This window comes from Pinus tabuliformis, chromosome J, assembly GCF_031772625.1.
Source record: "Pinus tabuliformis cultivar Carrire ecotype Pingquan chromosome J, CPIR1, whole genome shotgun sequence".
NCBI lineage: Eukaryota > Viridiplantae > Streptophyta > Pinopsida > Pinales > Pinaceae > Pinus > Pinus tabuliformis.
Window position 1 is genome coordinate 792,245,063 of NC_142295.1, and position 25,932 is coordinate 792,270,994.

Consider the following 25,932-nt stretch of genomic DNA (forward strand, 5'->3'; position numbering starts at 1 on the left):
TAAGGGTAAATCCACTCCCCTGGCCATTTACCAACAATTTGTTAGACATCCGCCTCGCCAACAAGGTAAGGCAACTTATACCATATCTTCTTCGAATCCTGTGCGTGCGAATAGATACATTATGGAAGTCCACCTTGAATTTTGTGTAGGGCAAGTTGATCATATAAGGTAGGTGACAGCCTCAACCTTTGGCTAATCACGTGTGTAGATACTCTCCACTAGACCCAGAACATCTTGGTCTTTGTAACCCGTGCTGCATCTTTGTTGCCCAGAGCGAAGCGAACTTTGCTGCCTTTGGGAGGTTTGGTTCTTGAGGAGGAACTGATTGTCCTCTGGCATCCTCCATGCTACCAAGACTATCAACAAAAACAACCAGGCATAATTAAATCCTTCCCTCATCCTGGGCCTCTTGATAATTTGCCAATGACTCCTTGCACAAGTACTGAGCCCAGTTGTACTGGACTCCTTTGGCACATTGCACAGCCAAGGAGATCACTGGCACTAGGACCTTGTCCATGAGGCACTTTCGAATGATTTTTCGTGCTAGTATCTATGATGTGAACTGAACCACGGGTCTAAAATGGAGCGGATGGAATATCCACGTGCAATTTTTTAACCAACCCAAACTCACTCTTCATCTGATCTGTGAGTTGCTTCTCCTTATTTTCCCTCCAAATGCTTCTGTTGGATCCACACCTTGATAGGGCAGCAAGGTGATCTAGTGGATCAACATATCAGTAATAGGGATGGGTTCTCCCATCCAGAGACACCCTCGTGCACCAGGTGAGTAATTTTCCTAACACATACAGTGTTAATGATTGTACGCTAAAGTGCGGCACCCAAAGCATGTTCAAAGGCCCTCTTTCTTAACTCCTATGACCCACTTCTTAGGCTTCAATCGTTTAACCCCCGGTTCCTCAATATATTTTTGACAAATATTTGTTCGGCGCAAGCTAAGGGAACTTCTCATGATCTCCCAAATCCCAATCCTCCAGCTTGAGCGACGGAATGCGGCCCAACAACGCGCCCTCAAACACCACCTTCTCTGGCAGCAGTGGTGTAGAGATCATGAATTTTCATTATTCAGGTCTTTAGGCACCTTGGTTGTGCCCTTGCATGGAGGGATTTACTTCAGGATCCGAGTCATAGGCTCACCCTCTTCGACATCCATCTCCTTGGTGCCTCTGTGAAATTCTTCTTCAGCCAAATCAAGGGGCTCATGTGGCTACTGCACTTTGTCCATCTTCCCTTCTGGAAGATTTCCGTGGAATATTCACGGTGATTGCCTCATCGAAACTTTTTGTTGCTTTTTTTGCTTTTTATCAGTTGCTGAGAGCTTAGGTCTAGGAAACCTAGGCAGCATAGTTTGAAATATCGTCGAAACAGAGCATGTTGCTTCAGCAGAGGGTGCGGCTTCAATTGCAGTGGAGTGGAAATCATTCTCTCAAAGATGATCTCACAGTGCCACTCAGGTAAGTTGGAAAACTCTGGTCGTGCTAGATGTTCTCTCCCAAACCTTCTCAGACATACAGCATTTTGTTCTGGTAGAAATTTATTAAGGAAAACTCATTGATAACAAAGTGTTTGAATAATAGGCGGTCTTCTTATTAGGCGAATCTAAATTTTGAATCCAACTATTCCCTCCAAATTTCTATCATTAATGTGTCTTTGGCAGCATATTTCCAAATATTTTCCCATAAATGCGCCCCCCCCCCACTCCTCCTAACGGAAATTTTCCATCCAATCACTCTACATCGCGTCCAATGGTTACTTTATGACCAGGCTGGCGGCACCAACCTTTATGGCGCAACTCCCTCGCGCCCTACTTTCTTCCATCGTGCAACCCTCTTACTTCGGCTTCCCAATTTTTGGGCAGTGTAGTTTATAGTCCCGTACTTCCTTGTAGTTGCTTGGAGTACTAAGACTATCCTGCCATCATATAGTCATTGCGCAGGGGTGGGATCACCCTTGTACAACTTCAATCGACTATCATTGACTCTGCCTGGAAAAAATTCTCCATTCAAATTCACAAGCTGAATTGTGCCACCATCTGTAATTTCCTTTACCACATAGGGTCCAAGCCAATGCATTTGAAACTTTCCAGGAAATTTCATAAATTTGTTGTCATATAATAAGACCAAATCATTAACCTGGAAGGTGTGCTACTTTATATGTCGATCGTGCCATGCCTTTTCGCGCTCCTTTTGCACCTATTGGTGAAATCCTGCTAAAAATCGAATCTCCTCCAATTCCATCAGCTGCACGAGGCGTTCCTCCATAGTCTCACGATCAGCCATATCGGTCAGTGCTGCAATCCACAGACTTGACACAATATATTCCATGGGCATCATAGCCTCCTTCCCATAGACCAACCTGAAAGGGTTTGGCCTGTCATTTTTACAAGTGGTTCTATACGCCCACAGGACTATTGGTATGCACATATCCCAGTCATTTCACTTCGCGTTTCAAACCTTCCTTAAAGTGCTCTCCAAGGATTTTTTGAAGCTTCAACTGTACCATTAGCTTGAGGGTGATAGGGCATACTTTTCTGATGATAGACCTAGAATTCTTCAAGCATTGCGGCAATCATTTCGTTCAAGAAGTGTGTGCCCCTATCGCTCATTAATATCTTAGGGCAGCCAAAGCGGGACAAGATAAACTCAAAAATAAACTTTGCAGCAGTAGTTGCACCACAGTATTTTCAATTTGCCCATTGTGCTTCGCCCATCGCATCAAGTATTCAGTTGTTGTAATAATATATCGCGCTCCAATATTTTTCCCTGGTGGCTGGATCAGACCCACAAAATCAATCACCCACTTATCAAACACCTACAAAGATATCTACGGATTTAAGGGAAATTCATCCCTCTGTGATGCTCTCCCCATCCTTTGGCAAGCATCACACACCCTACAATATGCTTTGGCATCCTTATGTACCGTTGGCCACCAAAGTCTTGTGTGCAGCATCTTCTTCCTAGTCGCTCTCCCTACATAGTGGCCTCCCCTACTCCTCCCTATTATTCTATGAAGATGCTCGGCCATTCAAATTCTGGGACACATGGGTGTCGTATCTCATCGCAGCCCATTTTATACAGGTGTCCAGCGATCACAGAAAAATCAGTTGTGTGAACCACCAACTCCTTTTTATGTTGTGTAGAATATCCCTCTAGGATTGCGTTAGTTGTTAAAAACTGGATTATATCAGCAAAGTGATCGTCTTTGATGCAAATAGTAGACAGTTTCACATCAGGAAACCCTTCTTCCAAACTAGTAGGCTCATCACCTGTCTCAATCTAGGAGAGATGATCAGGACCAACATTCAATCGTCTGAGCTTCACAATCACCTAAAAATCGTACTCCTGAAAGAGCAACATCCATATGCAGATATTCCCCCCCAACACAGGCTTATTGACCAGGTATTTTAGAGCATAATATTTTGTATACATCTTGAAGTGCGCACCTAACAGATAATGTCGGAATTTCTGTAGCGCATACACCATATCCAGTCCTTCGTGCTCTATAGTCGAGTAGTTCTTCTCCACCTTAGACAACTTCCTACTCGCAAACGCTATAGGATGATCAATATCTCCTTCACCTGGTTGGGTCAGCACTGCACCTAGCGCAATACAAGAAGCATCCACATGAACATGAAACTCCTTTTTCCAATCCGAAAATACTAGAATGGGTGCAGTGACCATTTTGTTCTTCAGAATATCTAAATTGTCCTAACACTCTTCATCCCAGCAAAATGTCATGTATTTTTTCAGCAGTTTCTCGATTGGCACGGTGATTTGTGCATATGCCTTGATAAACTTTCAATAATACCATGTATGGCCCAGTGTCACGCGCAACTATTTTACGTTCTTCAAGGCCTCCAAATTGACAATAATAACTATCTTTGTAGGGTCTACCGTCAATCCCTGCTTGCAAACCACATGACCCAGGAATATTCCATAAGGAACACATAAGATGCATTTTTTCAAATTTAGGGCAATCTAATGTCTGCAACATGTGTCCAACATAAGGCATAGACTCACAACGTGCCGCTTTACCAATCCAAATATAGTCCAATAATCAAAGTAAACTTCTAAGAACTTATGGATGAATTCCTTAAAAGTCGCAATTACCACTCGTGAGAAGAGCGCAGGTGCATTCTTCAATGCAAATGGCGTTACAGTATATTGGAAACATCCCCATTCCATTGCGAAGGTGGTATTGCTACGATCCCCTGGCGCGATCTTGATCTGATGGCACCCCGAGAACCCATCAGTGAATGAATAGGCTTCCTTCCCTCCAACATTCTCTAGGACTTCATCTGTAAATGGCGTTGGGAATGGGTCATGGATGCACACATCATCGAGCTTAATTAGATCTATGTAATACCAAATTTCATCTTGTTGCTTCTTTTCCTGGACTGCCAAAGGGCTCAGTCTGAGTCCTCCACTGACTCAATGATCCCAGCTTCCAGCATTTTGTCCAACTCCTTGCACACCTTTTCCTTGTATTTGGGATTCAAATGGTAGGGTTGTTGTTTCATAGGCTTTGCGTCCGGTTTCAAAGTAATCTTCATTACGCCCATCCCCAACTATCCCCTTCAAATCCGAGAACTTGGTGGGAAACAACTCTTGGTATTCACATAGCATTTCTATGACCTTATCAATGGTATCCTCATCCCAATAGTCACCTATCTTCGTAAAATTTGGCTGCACATCCGATCCAACGTTTACCTATCTAGTCTTCAAAGGCTCTACTATGTTAGGGATTACTGCTTTGGGTCCATTAACTTCAATTTTTCCTTGAGACTCTGGAATGTTGATATTCAGAGGGTCATCCTCTTCTTCTTCTGTATCATGTTATAGTATTCTTGCACATGGCACAGCTGCACATTCCAATCTGGTTGAACCCATTCTATTCTTTCCCAAGTTTTCTTCAGTAGCACATTCGCATCAGATCCTAGATCGAGAATTACCTGATCCATTTCATATTCTCCAATCTACGCAGTTAGCCTCATTTCATGACTTGTTTGTTTCTTTATTTTCCCACTTTTCATACAACACGTTGTTCTGGAGGAGTCTTGACCTTACCTGTACAATTATCAATTAACTCTTGGAGTTCTTCTATCGCCTTTCTATCCTGTAATAGCTTCTTACAAGTCTTCAGAAAGGTATCTAATAGTGAAGGACCTACGTCCTGTGCTTCATTGTTTCTGACAGACATCTCCTAAATTCCTGAGGTAGAGGTCTCATCAAAGTTCTTTTTGGCTTCCATAAAGGTTTCCTTAGCCCGGTTTAGATTGAATCCAATTTCCTTCTCAACAGCCTTGCGTACCCATCCTTCAGTTTCTGGCTTCTCTCCTTTATCTTCTCCAGTGGAAATACCACTTCGTGTCACTATGTTAATGCTAGGTTCTTCCTCACGAGGCTTCGCTCTCATCATTTTAATATTCTACGTAGGTGTTTGAGCCTTCTTCTCATGCATCTTGGCTATTAGTACCGGGCAATCTTTCATAACATGACCCAACTGACAACAATACTGACAGGATGGATGCATTGGGTTCTGACAGTCATGCATAAAATGACCTGCTTCTCTACAATTATAACAAATTACTTGTCTGTGACCCCTTCTAGCCCATCCTCCTCATCCTCTTCCTCGGCCCTGGAATCCTCCGCGCGTTGCACCTACGCCCTGATCCTGAGGTTGGTTTTCCATCTGCATTCTATACATAGGGGTTTTTTGCATCATTAGTTTGTAGCTCCGGTAATTGCGCTCATCATGCCCAACTGATTTACAAAAAGTTCAAAATAATTGTTGCAGTGTCTGCACAAAATTTTGTAGGATATGACAATTGTCAGTCGTGTGCTTCCCAACTATCTGACAGATAGCGCACCATAAGGCTACCCCTGTGCTCAGTCCAATGATGTTTTCTGGTTTTAGAGGAACAGGACCTCCCCCAATGAGGTAGTTCTAATAAATAGATAGTGGTCCTTGTCATGACCCTGGCTTTTACACTTCAGGCACCAAAATTCTGCGCGCACCTCGGCTGGACTTCTATTCGCTTCTTCAGGCTCTACAACTCCATGTGCAAGCTTTCTAACTGTAATTGAATCTAATGTACCCCTATATTTGTATCCTACACTGGTGAAGCTTCTAATATCATGGTGATCTCCACTGCTTCTGCTTACATTCCTATTTTCTACTGCGACAATGGTAATCTCAGATGTGGTAGGAGTGAAGCAATGTACCAGTCTCTATGTTGAGTATCCGTAATGGTCATATTATCCTGTTGAATTAGAGATTTTAATCTTTGATCAAAGTCCCACGTGGACTCATTTACCCTCTGTTGAATCTCCTTGAGCTTTGTTACCAACTAGGCCTAAGATTTGGGCTTCTTGAATTCATTATTCAATGCTTACTGGGTCTCTAGCATAGTCGCGTTGGTTTTATCTGTGCAAAATTTAATGTACTAGCTTAGCACTCTATCCTCCAGCGCTGTGACTAGTTGTGCTTTCTTCATATTGTCATCAGTAATCTGTTATGTCGTCCATACAGCATTTGTGACAAACCAAAATTGTTCGAAGTCTTCAGTTCCCACACCCTTAAAACACAGGAAGCTTCATTATATTTGCCATATTAAATGATGGAGGTGGAGGTGGAGTGGATGGATGAGGTATCTCGGCGATACCCTGAATTATGATTTGTAGTGCATTTCATGATGTTCTCAGAAAATTACCCTCACTATTGCTATCAGAAGACCCTAACAGCGGATTGTATCCAGAAGTTGATTCTTCATTCCTTTTGAATTTTCCCCCACTTCATGTAGTCCCAAACATCAATTTAGAGGCATAACCCGCTTTTCGCACAATAGCATTTTAATCCAAGTCTTAAGAGATTTCAGGTACTTCCCTCTTAATCCTTTGAAGAACTTGTTCTCTACTTCACTGTAGCTGGTGGATGTATCAATCACGAACTCAGTGATGAATCCTCCCAAAATACGATCGATCCATTGATCGACGGCTAGCGCGATGTTATTTTCTGAAGTCTCCAAGCGCTTTACCCATTTTGGGGTCCACACAATAGGGCCATCAAGCTTCCACGTACCCTGACTATTTGCTAATTTGGACATCCACTCATGCAATTAACAAGGAAAGAGCAGAAGAATATTTCGTGTTTGTCTGTGAATAGGTATCTATTCAACCACTCTTCCTTTGATAAGCGCGAATTTCTGTTCTCCTAAGCTGCAAACACGTGTAATTTCTAATCGATCCACTTTTCGATCTTTTTCTTAGTGGGGAACCAATTATCATACATTCCTTAGCAAGATCCTGGTCCGACAATGGAACCATTTGTTGGCTTGTTGGGGCCTAACCCAGGTTCAAAGTTAACTGCACCAACCAAGAAAACCATAAATTGTTGGCCCTTTCAGAAACAACTTGCATAGCGCAAGCTCAGTCTCACCTAAAGCAGTATTGGGGGTTATAGAACCAAGTTTCTACATCTAAAGGCCTATGTGATAGGTTCCTATAGCTCAGGGCTTAGTTCTATCTTCGCAAACCCTAACCCTTCCAAAAATCATAATTACAATAATTCACTTTAATAGCATATATACCTTCACGAAGGTCATGTAGCATTCATAACACGTATAAATTGTACTAATCTACCACTTTTGCACACAAGATAAGCATTCATTCATATAATTTTCAATACATAGCGAAAATACAGAAACTTGCAGAAGTAAGAATAAAATATACAATACAAAATTATTTGAATGACACCCTGTCGATAAGACCAGGGCATGGCGGAGAGCTAGTCGATGATGAGAGCTCTGCAGCTAGGGTTCTGACCATACTCTCAGACGACGCAGACTGTTCAGACGAGGCAACCATCATGGGCCTGACCTCCAGTTTTCTTTCGATAGATCAGTACGAGGTATAATCGCAGGGCACATGGATCCCCCCCGGGGGGGGCATCAATGCCCTCCCCCAAAACAAATACTACGTTGCCAGGGCCTGAGAGGACGATCGTGTTCGGTTCTGTTGATAAGGAGGCGATCAACAAGGAGATCCCGCAGCGCAACGGGCATAATGAGACAAGCAATCAGGCAGACAAGACAGGCGATACTCCAGGAAGAAAGGACAAGCCAGAGGAAGGACCGAAGATCACTTCGAAAACCTGCAAACCAATAGCAGCCGAATGGCCCAGAATAGAGCTGCCCGGCCAGAAGATTGACGAACGAATCCAATACATGAGGGATCATGCCCTCATTGGGAAATTTATAGGGTTCTGGCCGACAGAAAAAGCCCTATATGGATGGATCGCAGCTAAATGGAAACCCAAAGGTGACGTAACACTGCAGCTAGGACCGAAAGGGTTCTTTACTGCGATTTTCTTTTGCCTAGAAGATAAATATAGAATCCTGGACGAAGGGCCATATTTTTTCAACTCAGCTGGACTATATCTAAGGGAATGGGTAGCAAGATTTAACCCGGACAAGGAAGACCTCACCTGGGCTCCAGTCTGGATCAGAATGTATTCACTTCCAGATGAATATTGGGATGAAGACATACTCAAAGACATAGGAAATGGATTAGGGGAATACATTAAAGCGGCGGAAGAAATGAAGCTGCGCAGATACACATCCTATGCCCGCATCTGCGTTTTCATGCGCCTGGACAAAGCCCTACCAGACTCGGTAAGTCTTTCTCATCGTGATAATGAATGGATTCAACCCTTGGATTACGAACATGTTCCTTTTCGTTGCCGAAAATGCCATGCTCACGGGCATTTATTTAGGGATTGTCCCCTAAATGCCAAAGCCAATGCTCTCGACCCCTCCGACTCTTTGACCCATGATGGCTTCACCAAAGCACCCAGCCGCAAACGAGCGCACAAAAAGCCTTCTACCGGAAAAAAGCCCCAGCAAGATACCGCCTCTGGCCCTGCTACAAGTAACAGCTTTGAAATTCTAGCTCAAACCTCTGAAGAGCAAATCCTGTTCTCCAAGCCCAGCTCCGCGCCCACCTCCTCCTCATCCCAGCCTCCTCTTTCGGGCTCCCCTTCTAAATCACAAACCCCCAAAGGTGTTAAGGCTAACCCCAAGGATAGACAAAAGGAGCCTGCTGAAAAAGATAATGATATGGACGTGGATGGAACTCCAGATCCCCCCCAAAGCTTAGATATATCCACAGAAGGAAAAAGTCAGGTGCAACAGATGGATGAAGAACCAGAAAGTATAGATCTGGAAGGACTAGACATTTTAGAGCTAGAGCTAGCATGCAAAAAGAAGGATTACGACAATATCCTAGAGCTTCAACTCAACAAAATGGAAGTGGTCATCTCAAGGTCTTATCAGCAGAGACAGTCAGGCATCCAGCTGGGAAGCCATTGGGATGGCGGCCTTCCCCCAAAAGACTCCAAAAAGAGGGCAATAGAACGGATCTCCAGCGAACAATAATAGTAGGGAAAATCCTGGTGGACTCAGGCAGGTATGCAAAATTGACAAAGTACTACAAACCCTCTATCAATAGTGAATCATGAAGCTCATTTCATGGAACTTAAGGGGGCTCAATAGCCCAAGGAAACTTAGAATGTTAAAAAACATGATAAAGATGGAAAAGCTGCAACTATGCTTTCTTCAGGAAACCAAGTGTAACAGCACTACACTAGGAAGCATCCTTTCTAAAGCATGGCCAGGTTGTCAATCGGTGGCAGTGGATGCCTCAGGAGCATCAGGGGGGCTTTCCATTGCATGGAAAATGCAAGCGCTAACTCTCTCTGACTTCCATGCTTCTCACCACCTCATTCAGGCTGCCTTCCACATTTTAGGCACCAATATACATGGAAACCTCTCCAATGTTTATTTCCCGCAGGAAGCAGGAAACAAAATAGCTCTTCTCAATACTATAGAAGCTCTGAATAACAACAGATTGCATCCTCTATGGATCATTGGAGGGGATTTTAACATGATCACCAAGTTGGAGGAAAAGCTTGGGGAAGAAACAGGTTGGAACAGGAAAATACCCACTTTAAAGACTTCATCCAAAATACCTCTCTAATAGACCTGCAATATTGTAATGGCACGTACACTTGGAGTAATCGAAGAGCAAGGAAGCACCAAATCGCTTCCAAACTGGACAGATTTCTCATATCAGATAACTCGGTTCACTTAGGAGGAGACATAACTGCTGCAATTCTCCCCCACTCAGGCTCAGATCACTGGCCAATCTCCCTCCAGTGGCAAAGACCGGGCAACACCACCAGGAGGCCCTTCCGCTTCGAAGAGTTCTGGCTCACCCACCCTGCATTCAAAGACTTTGTCAGAACCACTTGGACAACCTTCATTCCACCAGAAGGCTCCAAGATGTTTCAGTTCCAACATAAACTTAAATATTTAAAATCCCATTTAAAGCGTTGGAACAATGAGACCTTTGGAAACATCTTTAAGGCGCAACATGACTTAAACAAGGAAATGGCAGATCTCCAGCAACAAGTAATCACAGGGGGTCACACGGAGGGGACCCTGGAGCAGGAGCAGCGCATCCACAATCAGCTGGAGGAGAGGAGAAAGCAGGAGGAGATTTTATGGAAGCAGAAGTCCAGGATCAGATGGCTGAAAGAGGGCGAACGAAACACTAAATTCTTTCACCAAACCACTGTTCAACGAAGAATGCACAACAACATCCCCTTCATTCAGAAGCAAGGTGGGGCAAGGGTAGAACAGCATGAAGAAATCGAGGAGGAATTCCTAAATCACTTCAAGCAAGTTCATCTAGAGCCCAATGCAGACAGGCGACCTGCGATAGAAAGAATAACACATAATGTGCCAAAACTAATCACTGAGGAACACAACGAACTTCTCCTTCGTCCTATACTGACTCAGGAGGTGGATACAGCCATGTCCCAGCTCAAGGAGGGCAAAGCCCCTGGCCCGGATGGCTTCACCACAACTTTCTTTCACACCTTCTGGGAGCTGATAAAAACTGAGGTCTGGCAAGTGGTGGAGGAATCGAGAGCTCTTCATTGGCTGCTTCCTTCTCTCAACTCAACTTTCATTGCACTTATACCAAAAGAGGCGGAATCCATCACCCCGGACAAATTCCGTCTGATTGCTCTCTGCAACGTCATATACAAAGTAATCTCTAAAGTTATCGCCAACAGGTTAAAGCCCCTCTTGCCACTGCTCATCTCTCCGGAACAGTCTGGTTATGTGGAAGGGAGACAGATCATGGATGGCATTATCCTCTCGCATGAGATTATACACTCCCTCAAGCATTCCAATCAGGCAGGTATGATTCTAAAGCTTGATCTTTCTAAGGCCTTTGATAAGCTCAGTTGGACTTACATTCAGAAAATGTTAATTGCCTTTGGATTCTCTCCCATGTGGATCCGTTGGATCATGAGTCTTATCTCCTCTTCCTTCTTTTCCATTCTTGTGAATGGGATCCCATCTCGACCCTTCAGTCCCTCTCGAGGAATCAGGCAGGGTGACCCTCTCTCCCCCTTCCTCTTTGTTTTAATGGCTGAAGGCCTGGGTCGTCACATCAAACAAGCCCTCCTCTCCCAACAGCTTAAAGGTCTCTCCATTCACCACTCCCCAGCTATAACTCATCAGTAGTTTGTCGATGACAACATGCTCTTTGGCTACCCATCTGTCCAGGAAGCCTCCCGCTTCAAAGCCCTGCTCAATGACTTCTCTGAGGCCTCAGGAACCAGCATCAATAACACCAAGTCGCAGATCTTTTTCTTTCACACCCCACCTGTTGTTAAGAATGTTGTTGCCCGAATATTGGGATTCCCCATTGCCACTCTCCCTTCCAAATACCTTGGAGCCCCCCTTATTGCTTCAGCCATCAAGCACTCCTCCTGGCGCATTCTCATTGAGAAGCTCGAATCCCGCCTCAACCTTTGGACGCACAGAACACTGAACATGGCCAGTCGTGTAGTGCTCATAAAATCAGTTCTACAGGCAATGTTGCTCTACTTATTCTCAATCTTAGCGGCGCCTAAATGGGTTCTAAAAAGAATTCGGGATCTACAGCGAGGCTTCCTCTGGGGAAATTCAGCTACAAACCGCAAATGGGCCCTGGTAAAATGGACCACTGTCTGCATGCCCAAGGAAAAAGGGGGCATTGGCCTGAGAGATCCCACTCACAGCAATGCTATCATGAGCGCAAAAATTTGGTGGCAATGGCTCTCTAGCCCAGAAAAACCTTGGGCAGCCATTTGGACTGCCAAATACGCCAATCACAGACCCCAGGAGGAGCTCATCAGGTTCACTCCCAATGTCAAAGGTTCGCTAATTTGGAATGCGGCCAAACAACACTTCCAGTTGATACAGCAGCATAGTTTTTGGGAAGTAAGAAATGGAAGAACAACACGATTCTGGACGGATGCCTGGAACCAAATGCCACAGCTTAGCTGCATTCTTAATCCACTTCCAAACTACATTGGAGAGGAACAGCAACAAGAAAAGATTTGGCAGTATTGGACTCAGGAGACAGAGCAAGGCTTCAGGAAATGGAAACAAGGTGACCAGCTCATCAGAAATGAGGATTACCTATTCATTGAGGATCTGGAAAGGGAGCTACGCAAAAGGAGCATTAGACATGCCGAAGGCAGAGACATTCTACGATGGGGATACCAGCCTAAAGGCGCTTTTACTACTTCTGAGGCTTACAAAATTATGTGCACTGACCCTACGCCCCCTGACCCAATTTGGAGCAAAATCTGGGGGTTAGGTTCTTGGCCTAAAGTCTCCTTCTTCCTTTGGCTGGTAGGACATCAGAGAATCCTCACCTGGGATAAACTTAGACGAAGAAACTATCACGGCCCCTCTATTTGTGTTAATTGCAAATCCCAAGAGGAAACACTCCAACACCTCTTGGACTCTTGCCCCTTAGCCAATCAGTTGTGGGAGAAGGCAAGCTTCAGATGTCAAAGAAGATGCAGACTTGAGGAAGACATCACCAACTCATTGCGTCATTGGCAACAGAATCCATATAAAAGTGAAATTCTCAACCATTTATGGAAAATAATCCCCGGGCTCCTCTTATGGAGCGTATGGAAGGAAAGGAACAAACGCATATTCAAAGATCAATGCTCTCCGCTAGATAGTATCTGGAGCATGCTCTGTGTGAATCTCAAAGAGACGTTGATGCTCCGCTCATGGAAAAAGGAGGACCTTCCGACTCTAGACAATGAGAAAGCCATTTGGGAGAACTGGCAAATGCAACTCCCTCAGGAATCTCACAACAAAGTCCCTCCTAAAAGCAGCAACATAAAAAAGGTCTCCTGGACTGCCCCTCCAAAGCATACCTTCAAGCTTAACTTTGATGGAGCCTCAAAGGGCAATCCTGGAAATGCAGGCTTTGGCGGAATTTTTAGAAATCATGAAGGCACGCCCCTGCTGATCTACTATGGAAACATTGGGTGGGACACCAATAACTCGGCTGAGTTAGAGGGTCTATGGCAAGGTCTCCTTCTTTCATGGAAACACAACTTCCAACCCCTGGAGGTGGAAGGAGACTCTCAAATCCTTATTAATATGGCCAAGCATCTCCTAAATGGATCTCATGCAAGGAAAATAGCCACCAGTTGGAGGCTCGAAGCAAGACTGGAAGCCATCGAACAAGCGCTCCACAGTAACAGGGCCATCACCTTCAATCACATAAAGAGGGAAGGCAACAAGGTCGCAGACCTTATGGCCAATTTAGGGGTGGAAAATGAGAATACTCTACTCACAGGAACTCTAGACATTATATCGAATCATGATCAGGCACAGGAATGCACTCGTCTGGTCCAAAACGATGTTGCCCCCCCCCCCCATGCGGGATTGAAGAGATGGGACAAGCGATCACCCGCGGCCACCTACCAGCCATGCGTAGAGGAGCTGGTCACACATGGGGGAAAGGACACTCTCAGCTGCGTGGGATTGGGATTAAACGCACTCAGTAGAGAAGCATAAATGCTCCGTTCACCTCCGCACGCAAAGCAGGGTCCGGCTCCTCGGCTCCCATGAATGCCACAGTAATGGCGGGAGGGCCTCGAGGCATAGGCAGATGTGTTATATATGGCTGCGGGATGGGATTCACAGTGCAAATTCAGGGTCTGTTCTGTTTGTTTATGTAGCCTCTGGCGCTGCTGGCTGCTCCAAGCGTTTTCCTTTCTGTTTGGGCTACTCCCCCGCCTGCATATGGTCTTCCCGTGTCTGTTCTGGAATTCAATTTAGCTTTGAGCTCTATCCAAGCCTCAGGCATAGAGACTCTGTTTGGCCCTGCAGTCATGGTTCGGCCTCGACAGTGAATTCTCAGCCGTCGAGGCACCTCCCGAGGTGGGTCTTCGCACCCCCCTGTCGACGAAGACTCTCCCCATTGCTGCCATTGTTGTTGCCATCGCACTCATGGTGCAAACCCCCTTCGATCCAGTCAATTCCTGGATGTCAGTGCTCCTGAGTCCTCTTTGTCGCCCGCCTTTGGCTCTGCAATTTTCAATTTCAATAGTTCTTTGAACTGTCCCCGGATCAACGCCCATGTTTCAGTGCTCTTCATTGAGGAGACCCATGATGAAAGCGATTCCAGAGACAATCGGGGGACGATGCCAACTGATGGCTCCGCGAGAGCCATGGAGACTCCTCTGCAGATCCTGTAAATGTTTTGGAAAGCCCTCTTGCTGGTCCCTCGGGAGCTCAGGAGGCGATGATCAGCCAGAACAAGGATGTCAAGATGGAGCCCATTCCAACAGCTATGGAGGAGGCTCATGACATGGCGGAATTCGGGTGGTGCAAGGTAGTGGAGGAGGATCCTGAAGACTAGACGCGACTTCTTATCAGGTCTCTGCTGCCCGTTAGTGAGGGCATTCGGTCACTCTTGTTGTTTTCGGATATGCTCTTGTGTCAAAACTGTGGTGTTTTTGTCTCTGTGTCAATGCTGATGAGATATTGTCTATGTTTGGGTTCTGGAATTTTTTCTCTGTGGCTGGGAAATTTTTTGGCTCCCCTGCGCGGGATTAGTTTGTTGTTCCACTGGCGCCCCTACGTGGGTTGGTTTTTTGGTCGGGTTAGTCCTCTAAGACTGTGGTCTCTGTTGTTCCGTGCTTCCATTACCTCCAGGCAGTTGGTTCTTTTTGTTATGTAATGATGTAATTGTTCTCTGATAATGTAAATAATAGAATAGTTTTAACGAGAAAAAAAAAGAATAAAATATATAGATGCACAATTTTTGGATCAAAACAGTATTTATTAGATGTATTCGTTAAAGTACAGACTATTTTCCCTGTGCACTCAATTACAGGGGCCCCGCACACTCAGCCTGCAGACTTACCAAGGTCTCCACGCACTCAGTTGTAGGAGCTTCCCCTTCACCTAAGTACAGGAAACAGACTTTTCCTACCTTAGCTTACTTGCCCATACAATGATTTCTATCAATCGATGATCTCTTAGACTCGCTATGACTCTTCTATTTATAGCCTTTTCTTTTACAATACCATGGTCTGCGGACCATGGGTGGGTCTCAAAACCTTCCTATCACCTACCCACCTAAGGGACTAAAGCCCCTTTGACTCTTACTATCTTCGCACTCCACTTCCACAAATCGCAGAGACTTTACATCTTTACAAAAAGAAACTACAAAATTGACAAAATTTAACCCCAGGGACCCCATCCCAACAAATATCAACTATCTGCTTATTAGTGGAGATGTACTGGAGCTTCAGAACTCCCTATAGCACCATTTCTCGAATGAAGTAGTATGTGCTTCGACCTGTCATCATGGTCACCACCAGCACATAATAAAAAATAATCCAACAAGTAGCCTCGAAATTCATACAGTTTCTCAAATTTTCGATCTAGCTGCAATATACTCGGCCTCTATCATATTGAGTGCAACCAATGGTTGCTTCATGCTTATCCAAGAAATCATAATGGAGCCTAAATTGAAGCAACAATCATTTTTTTCTTCAACACTCTCTGTCCAAACTAATTACGCAATTACTATTCTCTACTCATCCATGACCAATTGTACCATGTTGGTACTCTAACACATGTTGAGTTACACATATTGGCCCAACCATAAAATATTCTTCTCCCTTCAATGGATCACAGATACTTTCTGATCACCCAAACTGGGTGACATATCCAGTTGTGGTAATTCAGGTTGCTCCCTCTTCCATTGGGGTCTTTTAGTATATCATTTATCAATCCAATATCTCATACACAAAGGTCAAATCCCTCTAAAGCTAAAATAGGATTCCTGAGGAATTCTAAGCTACTCCTTCAATGAGATCTTATACTCACAAGATTGAGGTAGCTCTTATGTACACTTCTTCCTCCTCAATTATTGTTGAAGTCTGGAATTGTTTCTTTTTTACTATCCTTTTTTCCATCTCATTCACCTTTTTATCACCATTTTATAATAATCTCAGCATGTTCAAGGTCAAGTTCAACTCTTAAAAGGTATTCATCATCCATAATTAGAATCTTTGTTTCTTAATGAATTATAATGAAAATATTCTTACAATGACAAAATCATAAACATTTTGCAGCTAATATTGGTTTTCGTAGCAATATTCATTGTTAGACAAGTTGCAGCACTTCAATAAAAGGATGAAGACTACCTGGAGATGAAAATTTTCCACCATATGGATAACCACCTATCAGCATAACTTAAGCTACAAGGATTGAGAGATCTAGAAGTCAAATTCAGAGTCAAACTCTAAAAATGACATGTAGCGATCAAGTAAAAGCAATGGAGGAATAAAACAACATCAAGCGAGTGAGATTGAAGACCTGTTCAGCTATTAGATTTTGGATTGAGATGAATCTCCTATGACTTTCTCTTTCAGTAGCAAGTCATAAAGAGATTGAGTTTCAAATTGAATCTATCTCGTAGATGTCAAAATAGCTCATGTCGTGTCGGCTTAAAACTCTTAAAATTGTTTTATAAAATTTTTATAAAGGTTGTAAGCCGAGACCTGAGACATAATTTTTTCTCGAATATTAATTTTATAATTGTTTTACTGTGAAGACCGATGATACTTTGTTCCAGCTTAATATAAGTTACTTTGTTCTCAATGCGTGCGTGAAGATCTTGTGATTACTAGCTGACCTGCACTCACGGGAGGGCCCCCTGTCGAGATGTGAGGTTTTGTTTATAGTTTTTTTTTTGCATTACTTGTTTTTAGTATTATAGTTTCTTTCAGTAATTTGTTTCCATCATAATTACATTTCTGATGATTCTCATTTTGATTGCAGAGTACTCATAAACAAAAAAAAAAACACTAAAAATATTTCAATTATTGAATGCATCTTCTTTCTAACACTTAATTACTTCGTAGCTTAATTCGATTTCTTAAATGTTGATGAAACACTCTTTAGAGGCTAAATACACACACAAGTAATCATTCTCAAGTTGTAAATATTTTCATTTCATTTTCTGCAAGTAGGAATTAGATCCTTTTTATTGCAATTTCTCTTTCATGCAATTAGTATAGAATTTCCTTACTACAATTTAGTATAGAAGTTTCTTTCTGTAAGTTAGTGTAGAATGTTTTTAATTCTACAATATAGAACTAGATTGTTTCTTTCTTGAAATTTGGTTTCTAAGCATTTTCCTTTCATACAATTAGAAGAAAGTTTGAATTCTGCAATTTGGATAGATTTTCAAATTTGCAAAGTAGTGAATTTCAATTAGGATTTAATATAAATTTGGATTGAAATAACATGTGTGTAATTATTCTCCAAATTGTGTGAAAAAATTTCTTCCATACTTATAATTAGTTTCATTTCTAGAATCAATCAATTCACAGAAAGAATCCTAGCATATATAGTGCACATACATTTCATAAGTACACGAATCCTGGTTGACAATTAATGAAGTAAATTAAGAACAATTAATTTACCAAACAATTATTGAGGAAAGTCATCTTTGTATCATTCTGATGCAATCTTAAAAACAAATATAATTGAAGTGTACCTGAGAACAAGGAAAAATTTATTGTCATGATCCTCTCCCTTTTACTGGGAGAACCTTCTATTGTTGGATCATTATCAAAGCATTATTTAAGCTTGTTGATCTAATCGCTCCTTCTGAGTTCAGAACTCATATGGTACAATATATCTCAACATAATTCATGATTCTAGGAAATTCCACTTGCTTTACTTCATTCTTGTACTTCTTCCATCTGCTGTTCAAAGCCTTGGAACCTTCACTATGTACATGCGATCAGAGGCCATGGAAGAACAATTTCAACCAACCAAATAATTTAAAGACAAGAGAATAACTAATAAACAACAATAGTAATAATCTAACAAGAGAGATGTAAAATACTAATATTTTGACGATTATGGTGGAATTATAGTTCCCTCTTAATATTAGCTTCCTTGCATCATTTCCACCTTCTCATCCTCGTCCTCATTGTGTTGTAATTCTCTCATTGTTAGGGTTAGGGTTTTCACTTTCAGTAGAAATGACCAATCGTAGGGTTTTTCCCACAAACCCTAGGCTTTCTTCTCTAATCCCTTATTGGTTTGCCAGGGTTTACAAATGTATATCTAGGGATTTTAATTTCAAACCCTAGATCTTCATAATTTTTCAAAATTAGTCTAGGGTTTACAAACCCTAAATATATAACACCCATCCTTGCATTATTCTGTGAGTTAATACCAAAATTTCCAAAGCTATAGAGCATTGCTTGTAATGATGCTTTAACACATATGTACTATTAAATAAGTATTAACCCTTATCATAGTATAGATAAGAATGATACATTAAGTCCTATAAGTGACTCATCTTTGTTGAGGGGACTTCTTCTTCAACCTTGAGAAAGGAACTCGAATTCTTTTTCATTTTAAGCTCAAAATATTTTCACACTCTTCAGTGGTCCTTCTGACAGTAGTAACACTAGTAGAAGATGTTCATGACCATAGGACATTCATACCTTTTGTTATTAGATCTTGATTAGAAACAAGGGTTTCAAGCGGATTACCTATAAATGACCATCTTAACTATTTGAAATTAGATGCAAACAATCTTCTACACTTATGACAACATATTCTTAAATAGTTTGTACTTCAGAGAATATGATTTCCTTGCATGGAGTAGGAATTAAACCTTGGATTGAAGTAAATTTCATTCTTCTTGGCCTTCAACGCAACACCTTGATGATTTTTCCTGAATACTTTATGAGAAGTAATATGATCCCGCAACCATTCACTAACATGGCTTTCAAGATAATAATATTAGATCCTTAGCCTTGTAAGATAGAATTTGTTAAATTATGGAAATGGCTCAATAAATCAAACTCAGAAGGCAACAATATTTCAATCTTTTTAAATGTGAGACTTTAATGATTTCGGTCATAAGTCTTAAACATGGACTTGGACTCTTATTAATCTCAATGGAATTTTTGTGAGACTACATTCCATGACTATTTCATCTCGATGGATCTTCGCTACTTTAATCATAACATTAGATTATGAAAAATCACTTCAAACCATGATATGCTCCATCAATCCTTACAAGCCAAACATTTTTTGAAGTCATTTAGTCTTCTCACATTTATAGCATCTTTTGAAATTTATTAATTGACCTATGGTCTTCGTCCAATTAAGGTTGGTTGAGAGATAAGACTTCGGTCCTTTATTATATATAAATAGAGAGAGATAAAATAAACTTTTGTGACATGATTGACTTGATTTTTTTTCAAGACTAAGACATAAAACATGATGGATTTCTTCAGGCTCTTAGTCATAAAAAGAGGCTTATTTTCGGGCTATTGAGGCATATTTGGTCTGAGGCATATCCTTCTTGAGGTTTGTGGAAAATGGTTTTGATCCTTTACTAGAATACTTCAACCTCTTTTCAAAGATACTTTGATTTGGTCACAGACGGATTTTGTTATGCAACCATCTCAGAATATAGAAGAAAAGATAGATCAACAACTTCAAAATCAACCTCTTCGAGGGGGAAACCTCCTTTACATTACAAAAATGAACAATTATTGGATGATACAAATGACAAGACCTCCTTTATATATATATATAGGACTCTAAGGGGTCCCAATACAATCAGAGCCTACATAACAATAATATTGTAGGGGCACACAAATAACAATAGTGGGCTTCTATGGGGCACAATAATAACAACATGGGGACTACATGGGTACAATAATACAATGAGGGTGATCCAGGTGGATATTGGTGGCCACCCACCAATTCCACTTGGACCCCCACCATTGTTTCTTTCAGTTTTTCAGTTTCCTTAATTGTAGCACAGTTTAATATTTTTAGCAGTTTTTCGAGTCCTAAACCTCCGGAGCCGTTCTGAGGCCCTAAACGACATTTTTTTGGGAAATCTAGGAGCAACAGGGGTCCTTCGATTAATATTTCTCTTCCCAAATTTGTAGTCCTCAAATAGATATTTAACGAGGTATTGTGCACGTCAAATGGAGATCATATGACAAAGTTACGACCCCAGGAATTTGATGTACCAATTTACACAAAACGGGGCCCATAGTTTGGCACTTCATCTCCTAGTGTTAGGTTTTTGGATGTTTAGGGTTTTCCATTGTTTCTCAAAAATAAATAGGCCTTCGAGCCTCATTGTAAGACAATTCAGAGGCATGTAGCCGCCACATCTCTTCTCAAAGATAAGCTACCATCACCCTAGCTAGTTTATTTCCATTTTTGTTTCTAAGCATATTTCAGTATTTTTACATTAATGAAATGAAGTATTATTTCTGTTGCATCTTTGTATGTATGGTTATATCTTTAATTTGTTGTGTTCCTATTTAAATCCAGATCAAAGGGGGTTGCACTAATAAAAATAAGGGGTTACACTAGTAGTATAGGTACCTACATGCCCCTCTCCTTCAAAAAGTTTTTTCCTCAATGCTTGAGTAGTTTTGGATGCTTCTGTATAAAATTCTCATCCTCCCATGTGGAATCTTTAGCGGATAAGTTCTTCCACTTGATGAGATACTTTGAAATTGATCGATTTCGTAGTTGTCGATTTCTTGTTTCTGTGACTGCTTTAGGTTCCAATATGATTTTTCCTTCCTCATCAAGTTCTGGAAATATTATTTGAACAGGGATCTTCTCATTAGGTAAGGTCGTCATTTGTTAAGTGCATGTAGCATTGCCAACATTTCCTCTTCATAAATAGCTTTGTGTAAATACTTTCCTTCGATTGGACGACTTTCGAAAGCAATGAATCTTTCTTCTTGCATTAAGTCAACACCAATTCCATTTCCTAAGGCATCACATTCCATAATGAAGGTTTTTTTTAAGTTTGGCATTGCTAAGACAGGTGCTTGGCACATTGCCTCTTTAAGATGTTCAAAGGCCTTCATTGCTTCTAGAGTCCAAGAAAGTGCATATTTCTTTAGTAATGTTGTTAGAGATGTTGTTATTCTCCCATAATTCTTAATAAACATGTGATAATACCCTATCAACCCAAGAAATCCTCGCAGATGCTTTATAGATGTGGGAATTTTCCATTTCTTAATGACTTTAATTTTTCTAGGGTCTATCTTAACACCATCATGAGATATAATATCACCCAACTATTCCACCTCTTTTACTCCAAAGAGACATTTGGAGCTTTTTGCATATAGATGTTTCTCCTCCAATAGTTTGAGCACCCTATCAACATGTTGAACATGATCCTTCCAAGACTTCTTGTAGATTAGTATATCATCAAAAAATATTAGCACAAATTTTCTAAGGAAGGGTTTGAAAATGGAATTCATCAAACCTTGAAATGTAGAAGGTGCATCAGTAAGGCCAAAAGGCGTGACCAAATATTCATAATGGCCCTGATGAGTTCTAAATGTTGTTTTTGGAATGTCTTCAGTCTTCATTCTGATTTGATGATATCCTGAACGAATATCCAACTTGGTGAAGTAAATTGCTCCATGTAATTCATCCAATAACTCATCAATGATAGGAATGGGAAATTTATCTTTAACAGTAAGCTTGTTTAGCTCCCTATAATTCGGAAATGTGTGCCATTATACATCCTTCTTGTTTACCAATACCACTGGAGCAGAGAAATAACTTTGACTAGGTTGAATTATGCCAACCTCTAGCATTTATGCAACCATACGTTCAATTTCACTCTTTTGGGCATATGCATATCTGTAAGGCCTGATGTTTGTTGGGTTGTGTTATATTCTTTTCACGACTAGCCGACGTAGTTAATCGGGGGGTTAGAGGGGGGGTAGAGCACCCCCTTCGTTGTGCTGATTGTGTAGCGAGGGGGGGTCACAGGTGGTTTGAGGTGTACCCGTAACCCCACTTTATGGGGTCTGGGGCAGCGCCCCAGAAAATTTTGGTTTTGGACCCTATGTTAGGTTGGGCGGATCCACCTACGATTTTGTGCATGATTTCCGCACATGTTTTTTGGATGCGATGGTTTTCGGTCCATGGTATTGGATGCTTCGACATGTATAAATATGTAAGATAACATTGAAAGGAATATAATGAAAAAAATCAAGCTGGTAGTCCCGGTTTTGGGATCCAGGGTAAAATCTCTGTGTATATGTGTTTTATTTGTTATGCTCTTGCATTGTTTATTTTTTGTGTTTTAGAATTCGTATGCAGGTAATTTCTGTTCGGGGTTAAAACCTACAATGTTTGGGGGAACACTTCCTAGAATCAAATGAATAGCATGATCATGATCACGAATAGGTGGGAGGCCTTTGGGAGTCTCAAATACCTTGGAATGATTGTCCAAAACATTTTGAAGATTTGGAGAAATAGATGATTTCGATGTGGGAAATAGAGGTCCCCCCATAGAATCCAGGCCAAAGGCACCGATGAAGCCTTCCTCTGGATCCGTCCAGCCCGAGCCACGAAGACAACCTCTCTAACAAGTGCAAGGAGATGTTATAAAGATGATGAACATCTCTGCAAAGGAAACCAAGGTTTCCTAGAGACTAGGAGTGTAGGAGGCACGGGAAAAACAGACTTGATTTGGGGAGAAAAATTGGTATAATGTTGATATCCCTTCTCTTGTGTTAATTAGGCCTACCCAAGGGGTGTATATATACCACCTAAAATTAGTTAATTCAGTTGTGCCACGGGCTCTTGTAGGTGGGATCTCGGTAAAACCCATAAACCCCCCTTGAAAAATAGCATTTTATTTTATTTTTTCATATTTTAAAAGGTATACACAGGTGTAGTGTTATAGGACCCGTGTATGTACACAATTTAGTGTGGGTAGAGTCGCGTATGGAATTTGAAATATTATTTTTTAATATAAGATCAAGTCTGTATGGAAAAAGGGACTGCCTAGGGCCATAAAAGAGCATCAAGTCTACAAGAGTGCTAAATAATAATATAACATAAATATATTTCATTAAAACATAATCATTGTAAAATAAAAAAATGGTAAAATAGATGATAGGATAAATTAAATCATGACCCATTGGGCATATTTCTTTAAAAATTAATAATAATTGAAATGTAACTTAATAAACTAATAACAAAATAGATTAATAATAATGTAATTTGTAGCTTCTAAAAAATATAGTGATATCATGCACCATATTTGCCAAAAAATTTGAGGCTCCCATAATATTTTATTGTTTAAAACCCACTAATTGTAGTGTTGTATACTGTAATTATATTACAATGCATATCATGTAGTGAAATGCATCATCATATGATTTATTTGGTATAATATGACATGTAAAATTCATTCAAAGTTGTAATTATTATTCATACTTGTATTACAATGTTAGATGTCACATTGGACAATGAAAGACTTCACTTCCTTACTCTTGCATAATTTGTTATTATGACTTAAGGTTTTTACAAAATAAATTTGACGCTCTCAAATCGTTAAGCAATAATAAGAATATGGTTGTTGTCAAAGCTGACAAAGGTGGTGGTGTGGTTATTCTTGATAAGGATGATTATCATAGGAAGATGTTGGACCACCTCCATAATAGCAGAAGCTACAGGAAACTAAACAAGGATCGCCTGAAGAAGATTTCCAAAGGTATGGCTCTTGTTATAAAGGCCAATATCTCAGTCAGCTTGTTCAGTCATAAGCTTATAGAAAGTTTCCCTCTTACCCATAGAATCTATGGCCTGCCAAAGATTCATAAGGAAGGGGCTCCTCTGAGACCCATTGTCAACACAATAGGAAGGCCAACTTATCTTCTTTCTACATATTTAGCCCAGAAGCTTAAACCCCTAGTTGGCCATATAGAATCCTTCATTAAGGACTCTGCATCGTTTGTTAGTGAGTTAAAGAGTTTCAAGCTTGATCCGGATGAAAAGCTTGTGAACTTCGATGTGGTCTCCCTCTACACTAATATCCCTATTAACGAAGCCATTGAAGTCATCAAGCACATTATGGATCCTGATACGACTAACTTAGTTGGTATTTTTCTTACTTATACTTTCTTTTCATTCGATGGGGAGTTCTATGAGCAAACTTGCGATGTTTCTAGCAGTTCCCCCCTCTCCCCCATGGTAGCTAATCTATTCATGGAGGATTTTGAATCAAGGGCCTTAGCTTATTCTCATCTTCTGCATACGACGTGGAAGAGGTTTGTGGATGACACTTGTGTCATCTGGTCCCATGGTAAGGAAGAGTTGGAATTGTTTTTCCTCCATCTTAACAATCAATCTAGTTCCATAAAGTTCACCATGGAATTTGAAAGTAATGGTAGTCTTCCCTTCCTTGACGTCCTCCTCTCAAGGAATGATGATGGCTCTTTTTCTCATCAGGTATTTCGTAAGAAAACTCATATGAAACAATATCTTCATGCTAATTCTCATCATTTCCCAGCTCAAAAGCTTGGTGTTCTCAACACCTTAGCGACTAGAGCTTTAAGAGTTTCTGATGACAACCATCTCAATGAAGAGAAAGCACATCTCCTAAGTGTTTTCTTTAATAATGGGTATAGTAAACACCAATGTACTAAGGCTTTCCTCAAAGATCAAAAAGGTCCTAAGGCTAAGAAAGATACCAAGGATCGATTTTCTGGTGTTCATCTTCCTTTTATCCAAGGGACCACTGACAAGATTGTGAAGATCCTATGGAAGCATAAGGTGGCTTCAACCTTTAGGTCTTTAAATACCATATGTAGTTCCCTTAGATTTGTAAAATACCCAGTGGACCCCAAGAATATGGAGGGTGTTTACATTATCCCATGCTCTTGTGGGACTCCCTACATTGGTGAGATAGGTCGCTCGATTAATCAAAGGATCCGTGAACATGCCGCTGACATCAAGCATGGCAGGACCCGCTCCTCTGCTTTGGCAGAACATGTAGATAAATCTAAGCATCACATCTACATTGAGGAGGCCCAAGTCATTTCTAGGGTTAGTCATTTCCATCATCGTAAATTGAGGGAAACCCTAGAAATCGAAAAAAGGCCCAATAATTTGAATAGAGACGATGGTTGGATTATTAGTAGAATTTGGGTCCCTGTCATGTCGTCATAGTTTTTTAGGCTTCTTTCTTTTGGGGTTTATTTTGTTTGTTTATTTATCTATGTAGGTATTGGTGTCCTTTTTATAGTATTTGTTGTTGGTTTATTCTTCATTAGAGTTTATATTCTTGATCCTTCATGTTTTCTTAAGTATTTTATTCGTTCTTTTTTTTTCAAGTAAGAGTAGGACCTTCTATTAATCTATCCAAAAATACATGATTTACATGAATCCGCACCTGCTCTGTGAGATTTAAACAAGCAACAGGGCAGGCAAAAACTGAACCACACACCCAATCCATATAATAAAATTGGGGAGTTCCAACCAAACACTTTGGTCAAAAAGCAAACAAAAAGACCACACGCTGTAAATGGGCCAACATCAAACCACATTTAAAACTCTCTTACGGACCCGAAGAAAAATTTAGGCCAGCTCTCTAAACTTTTTCGAGTCTGCAACGCCAAACCAACTTGCCTGAACGCATCTACACCGTTGAT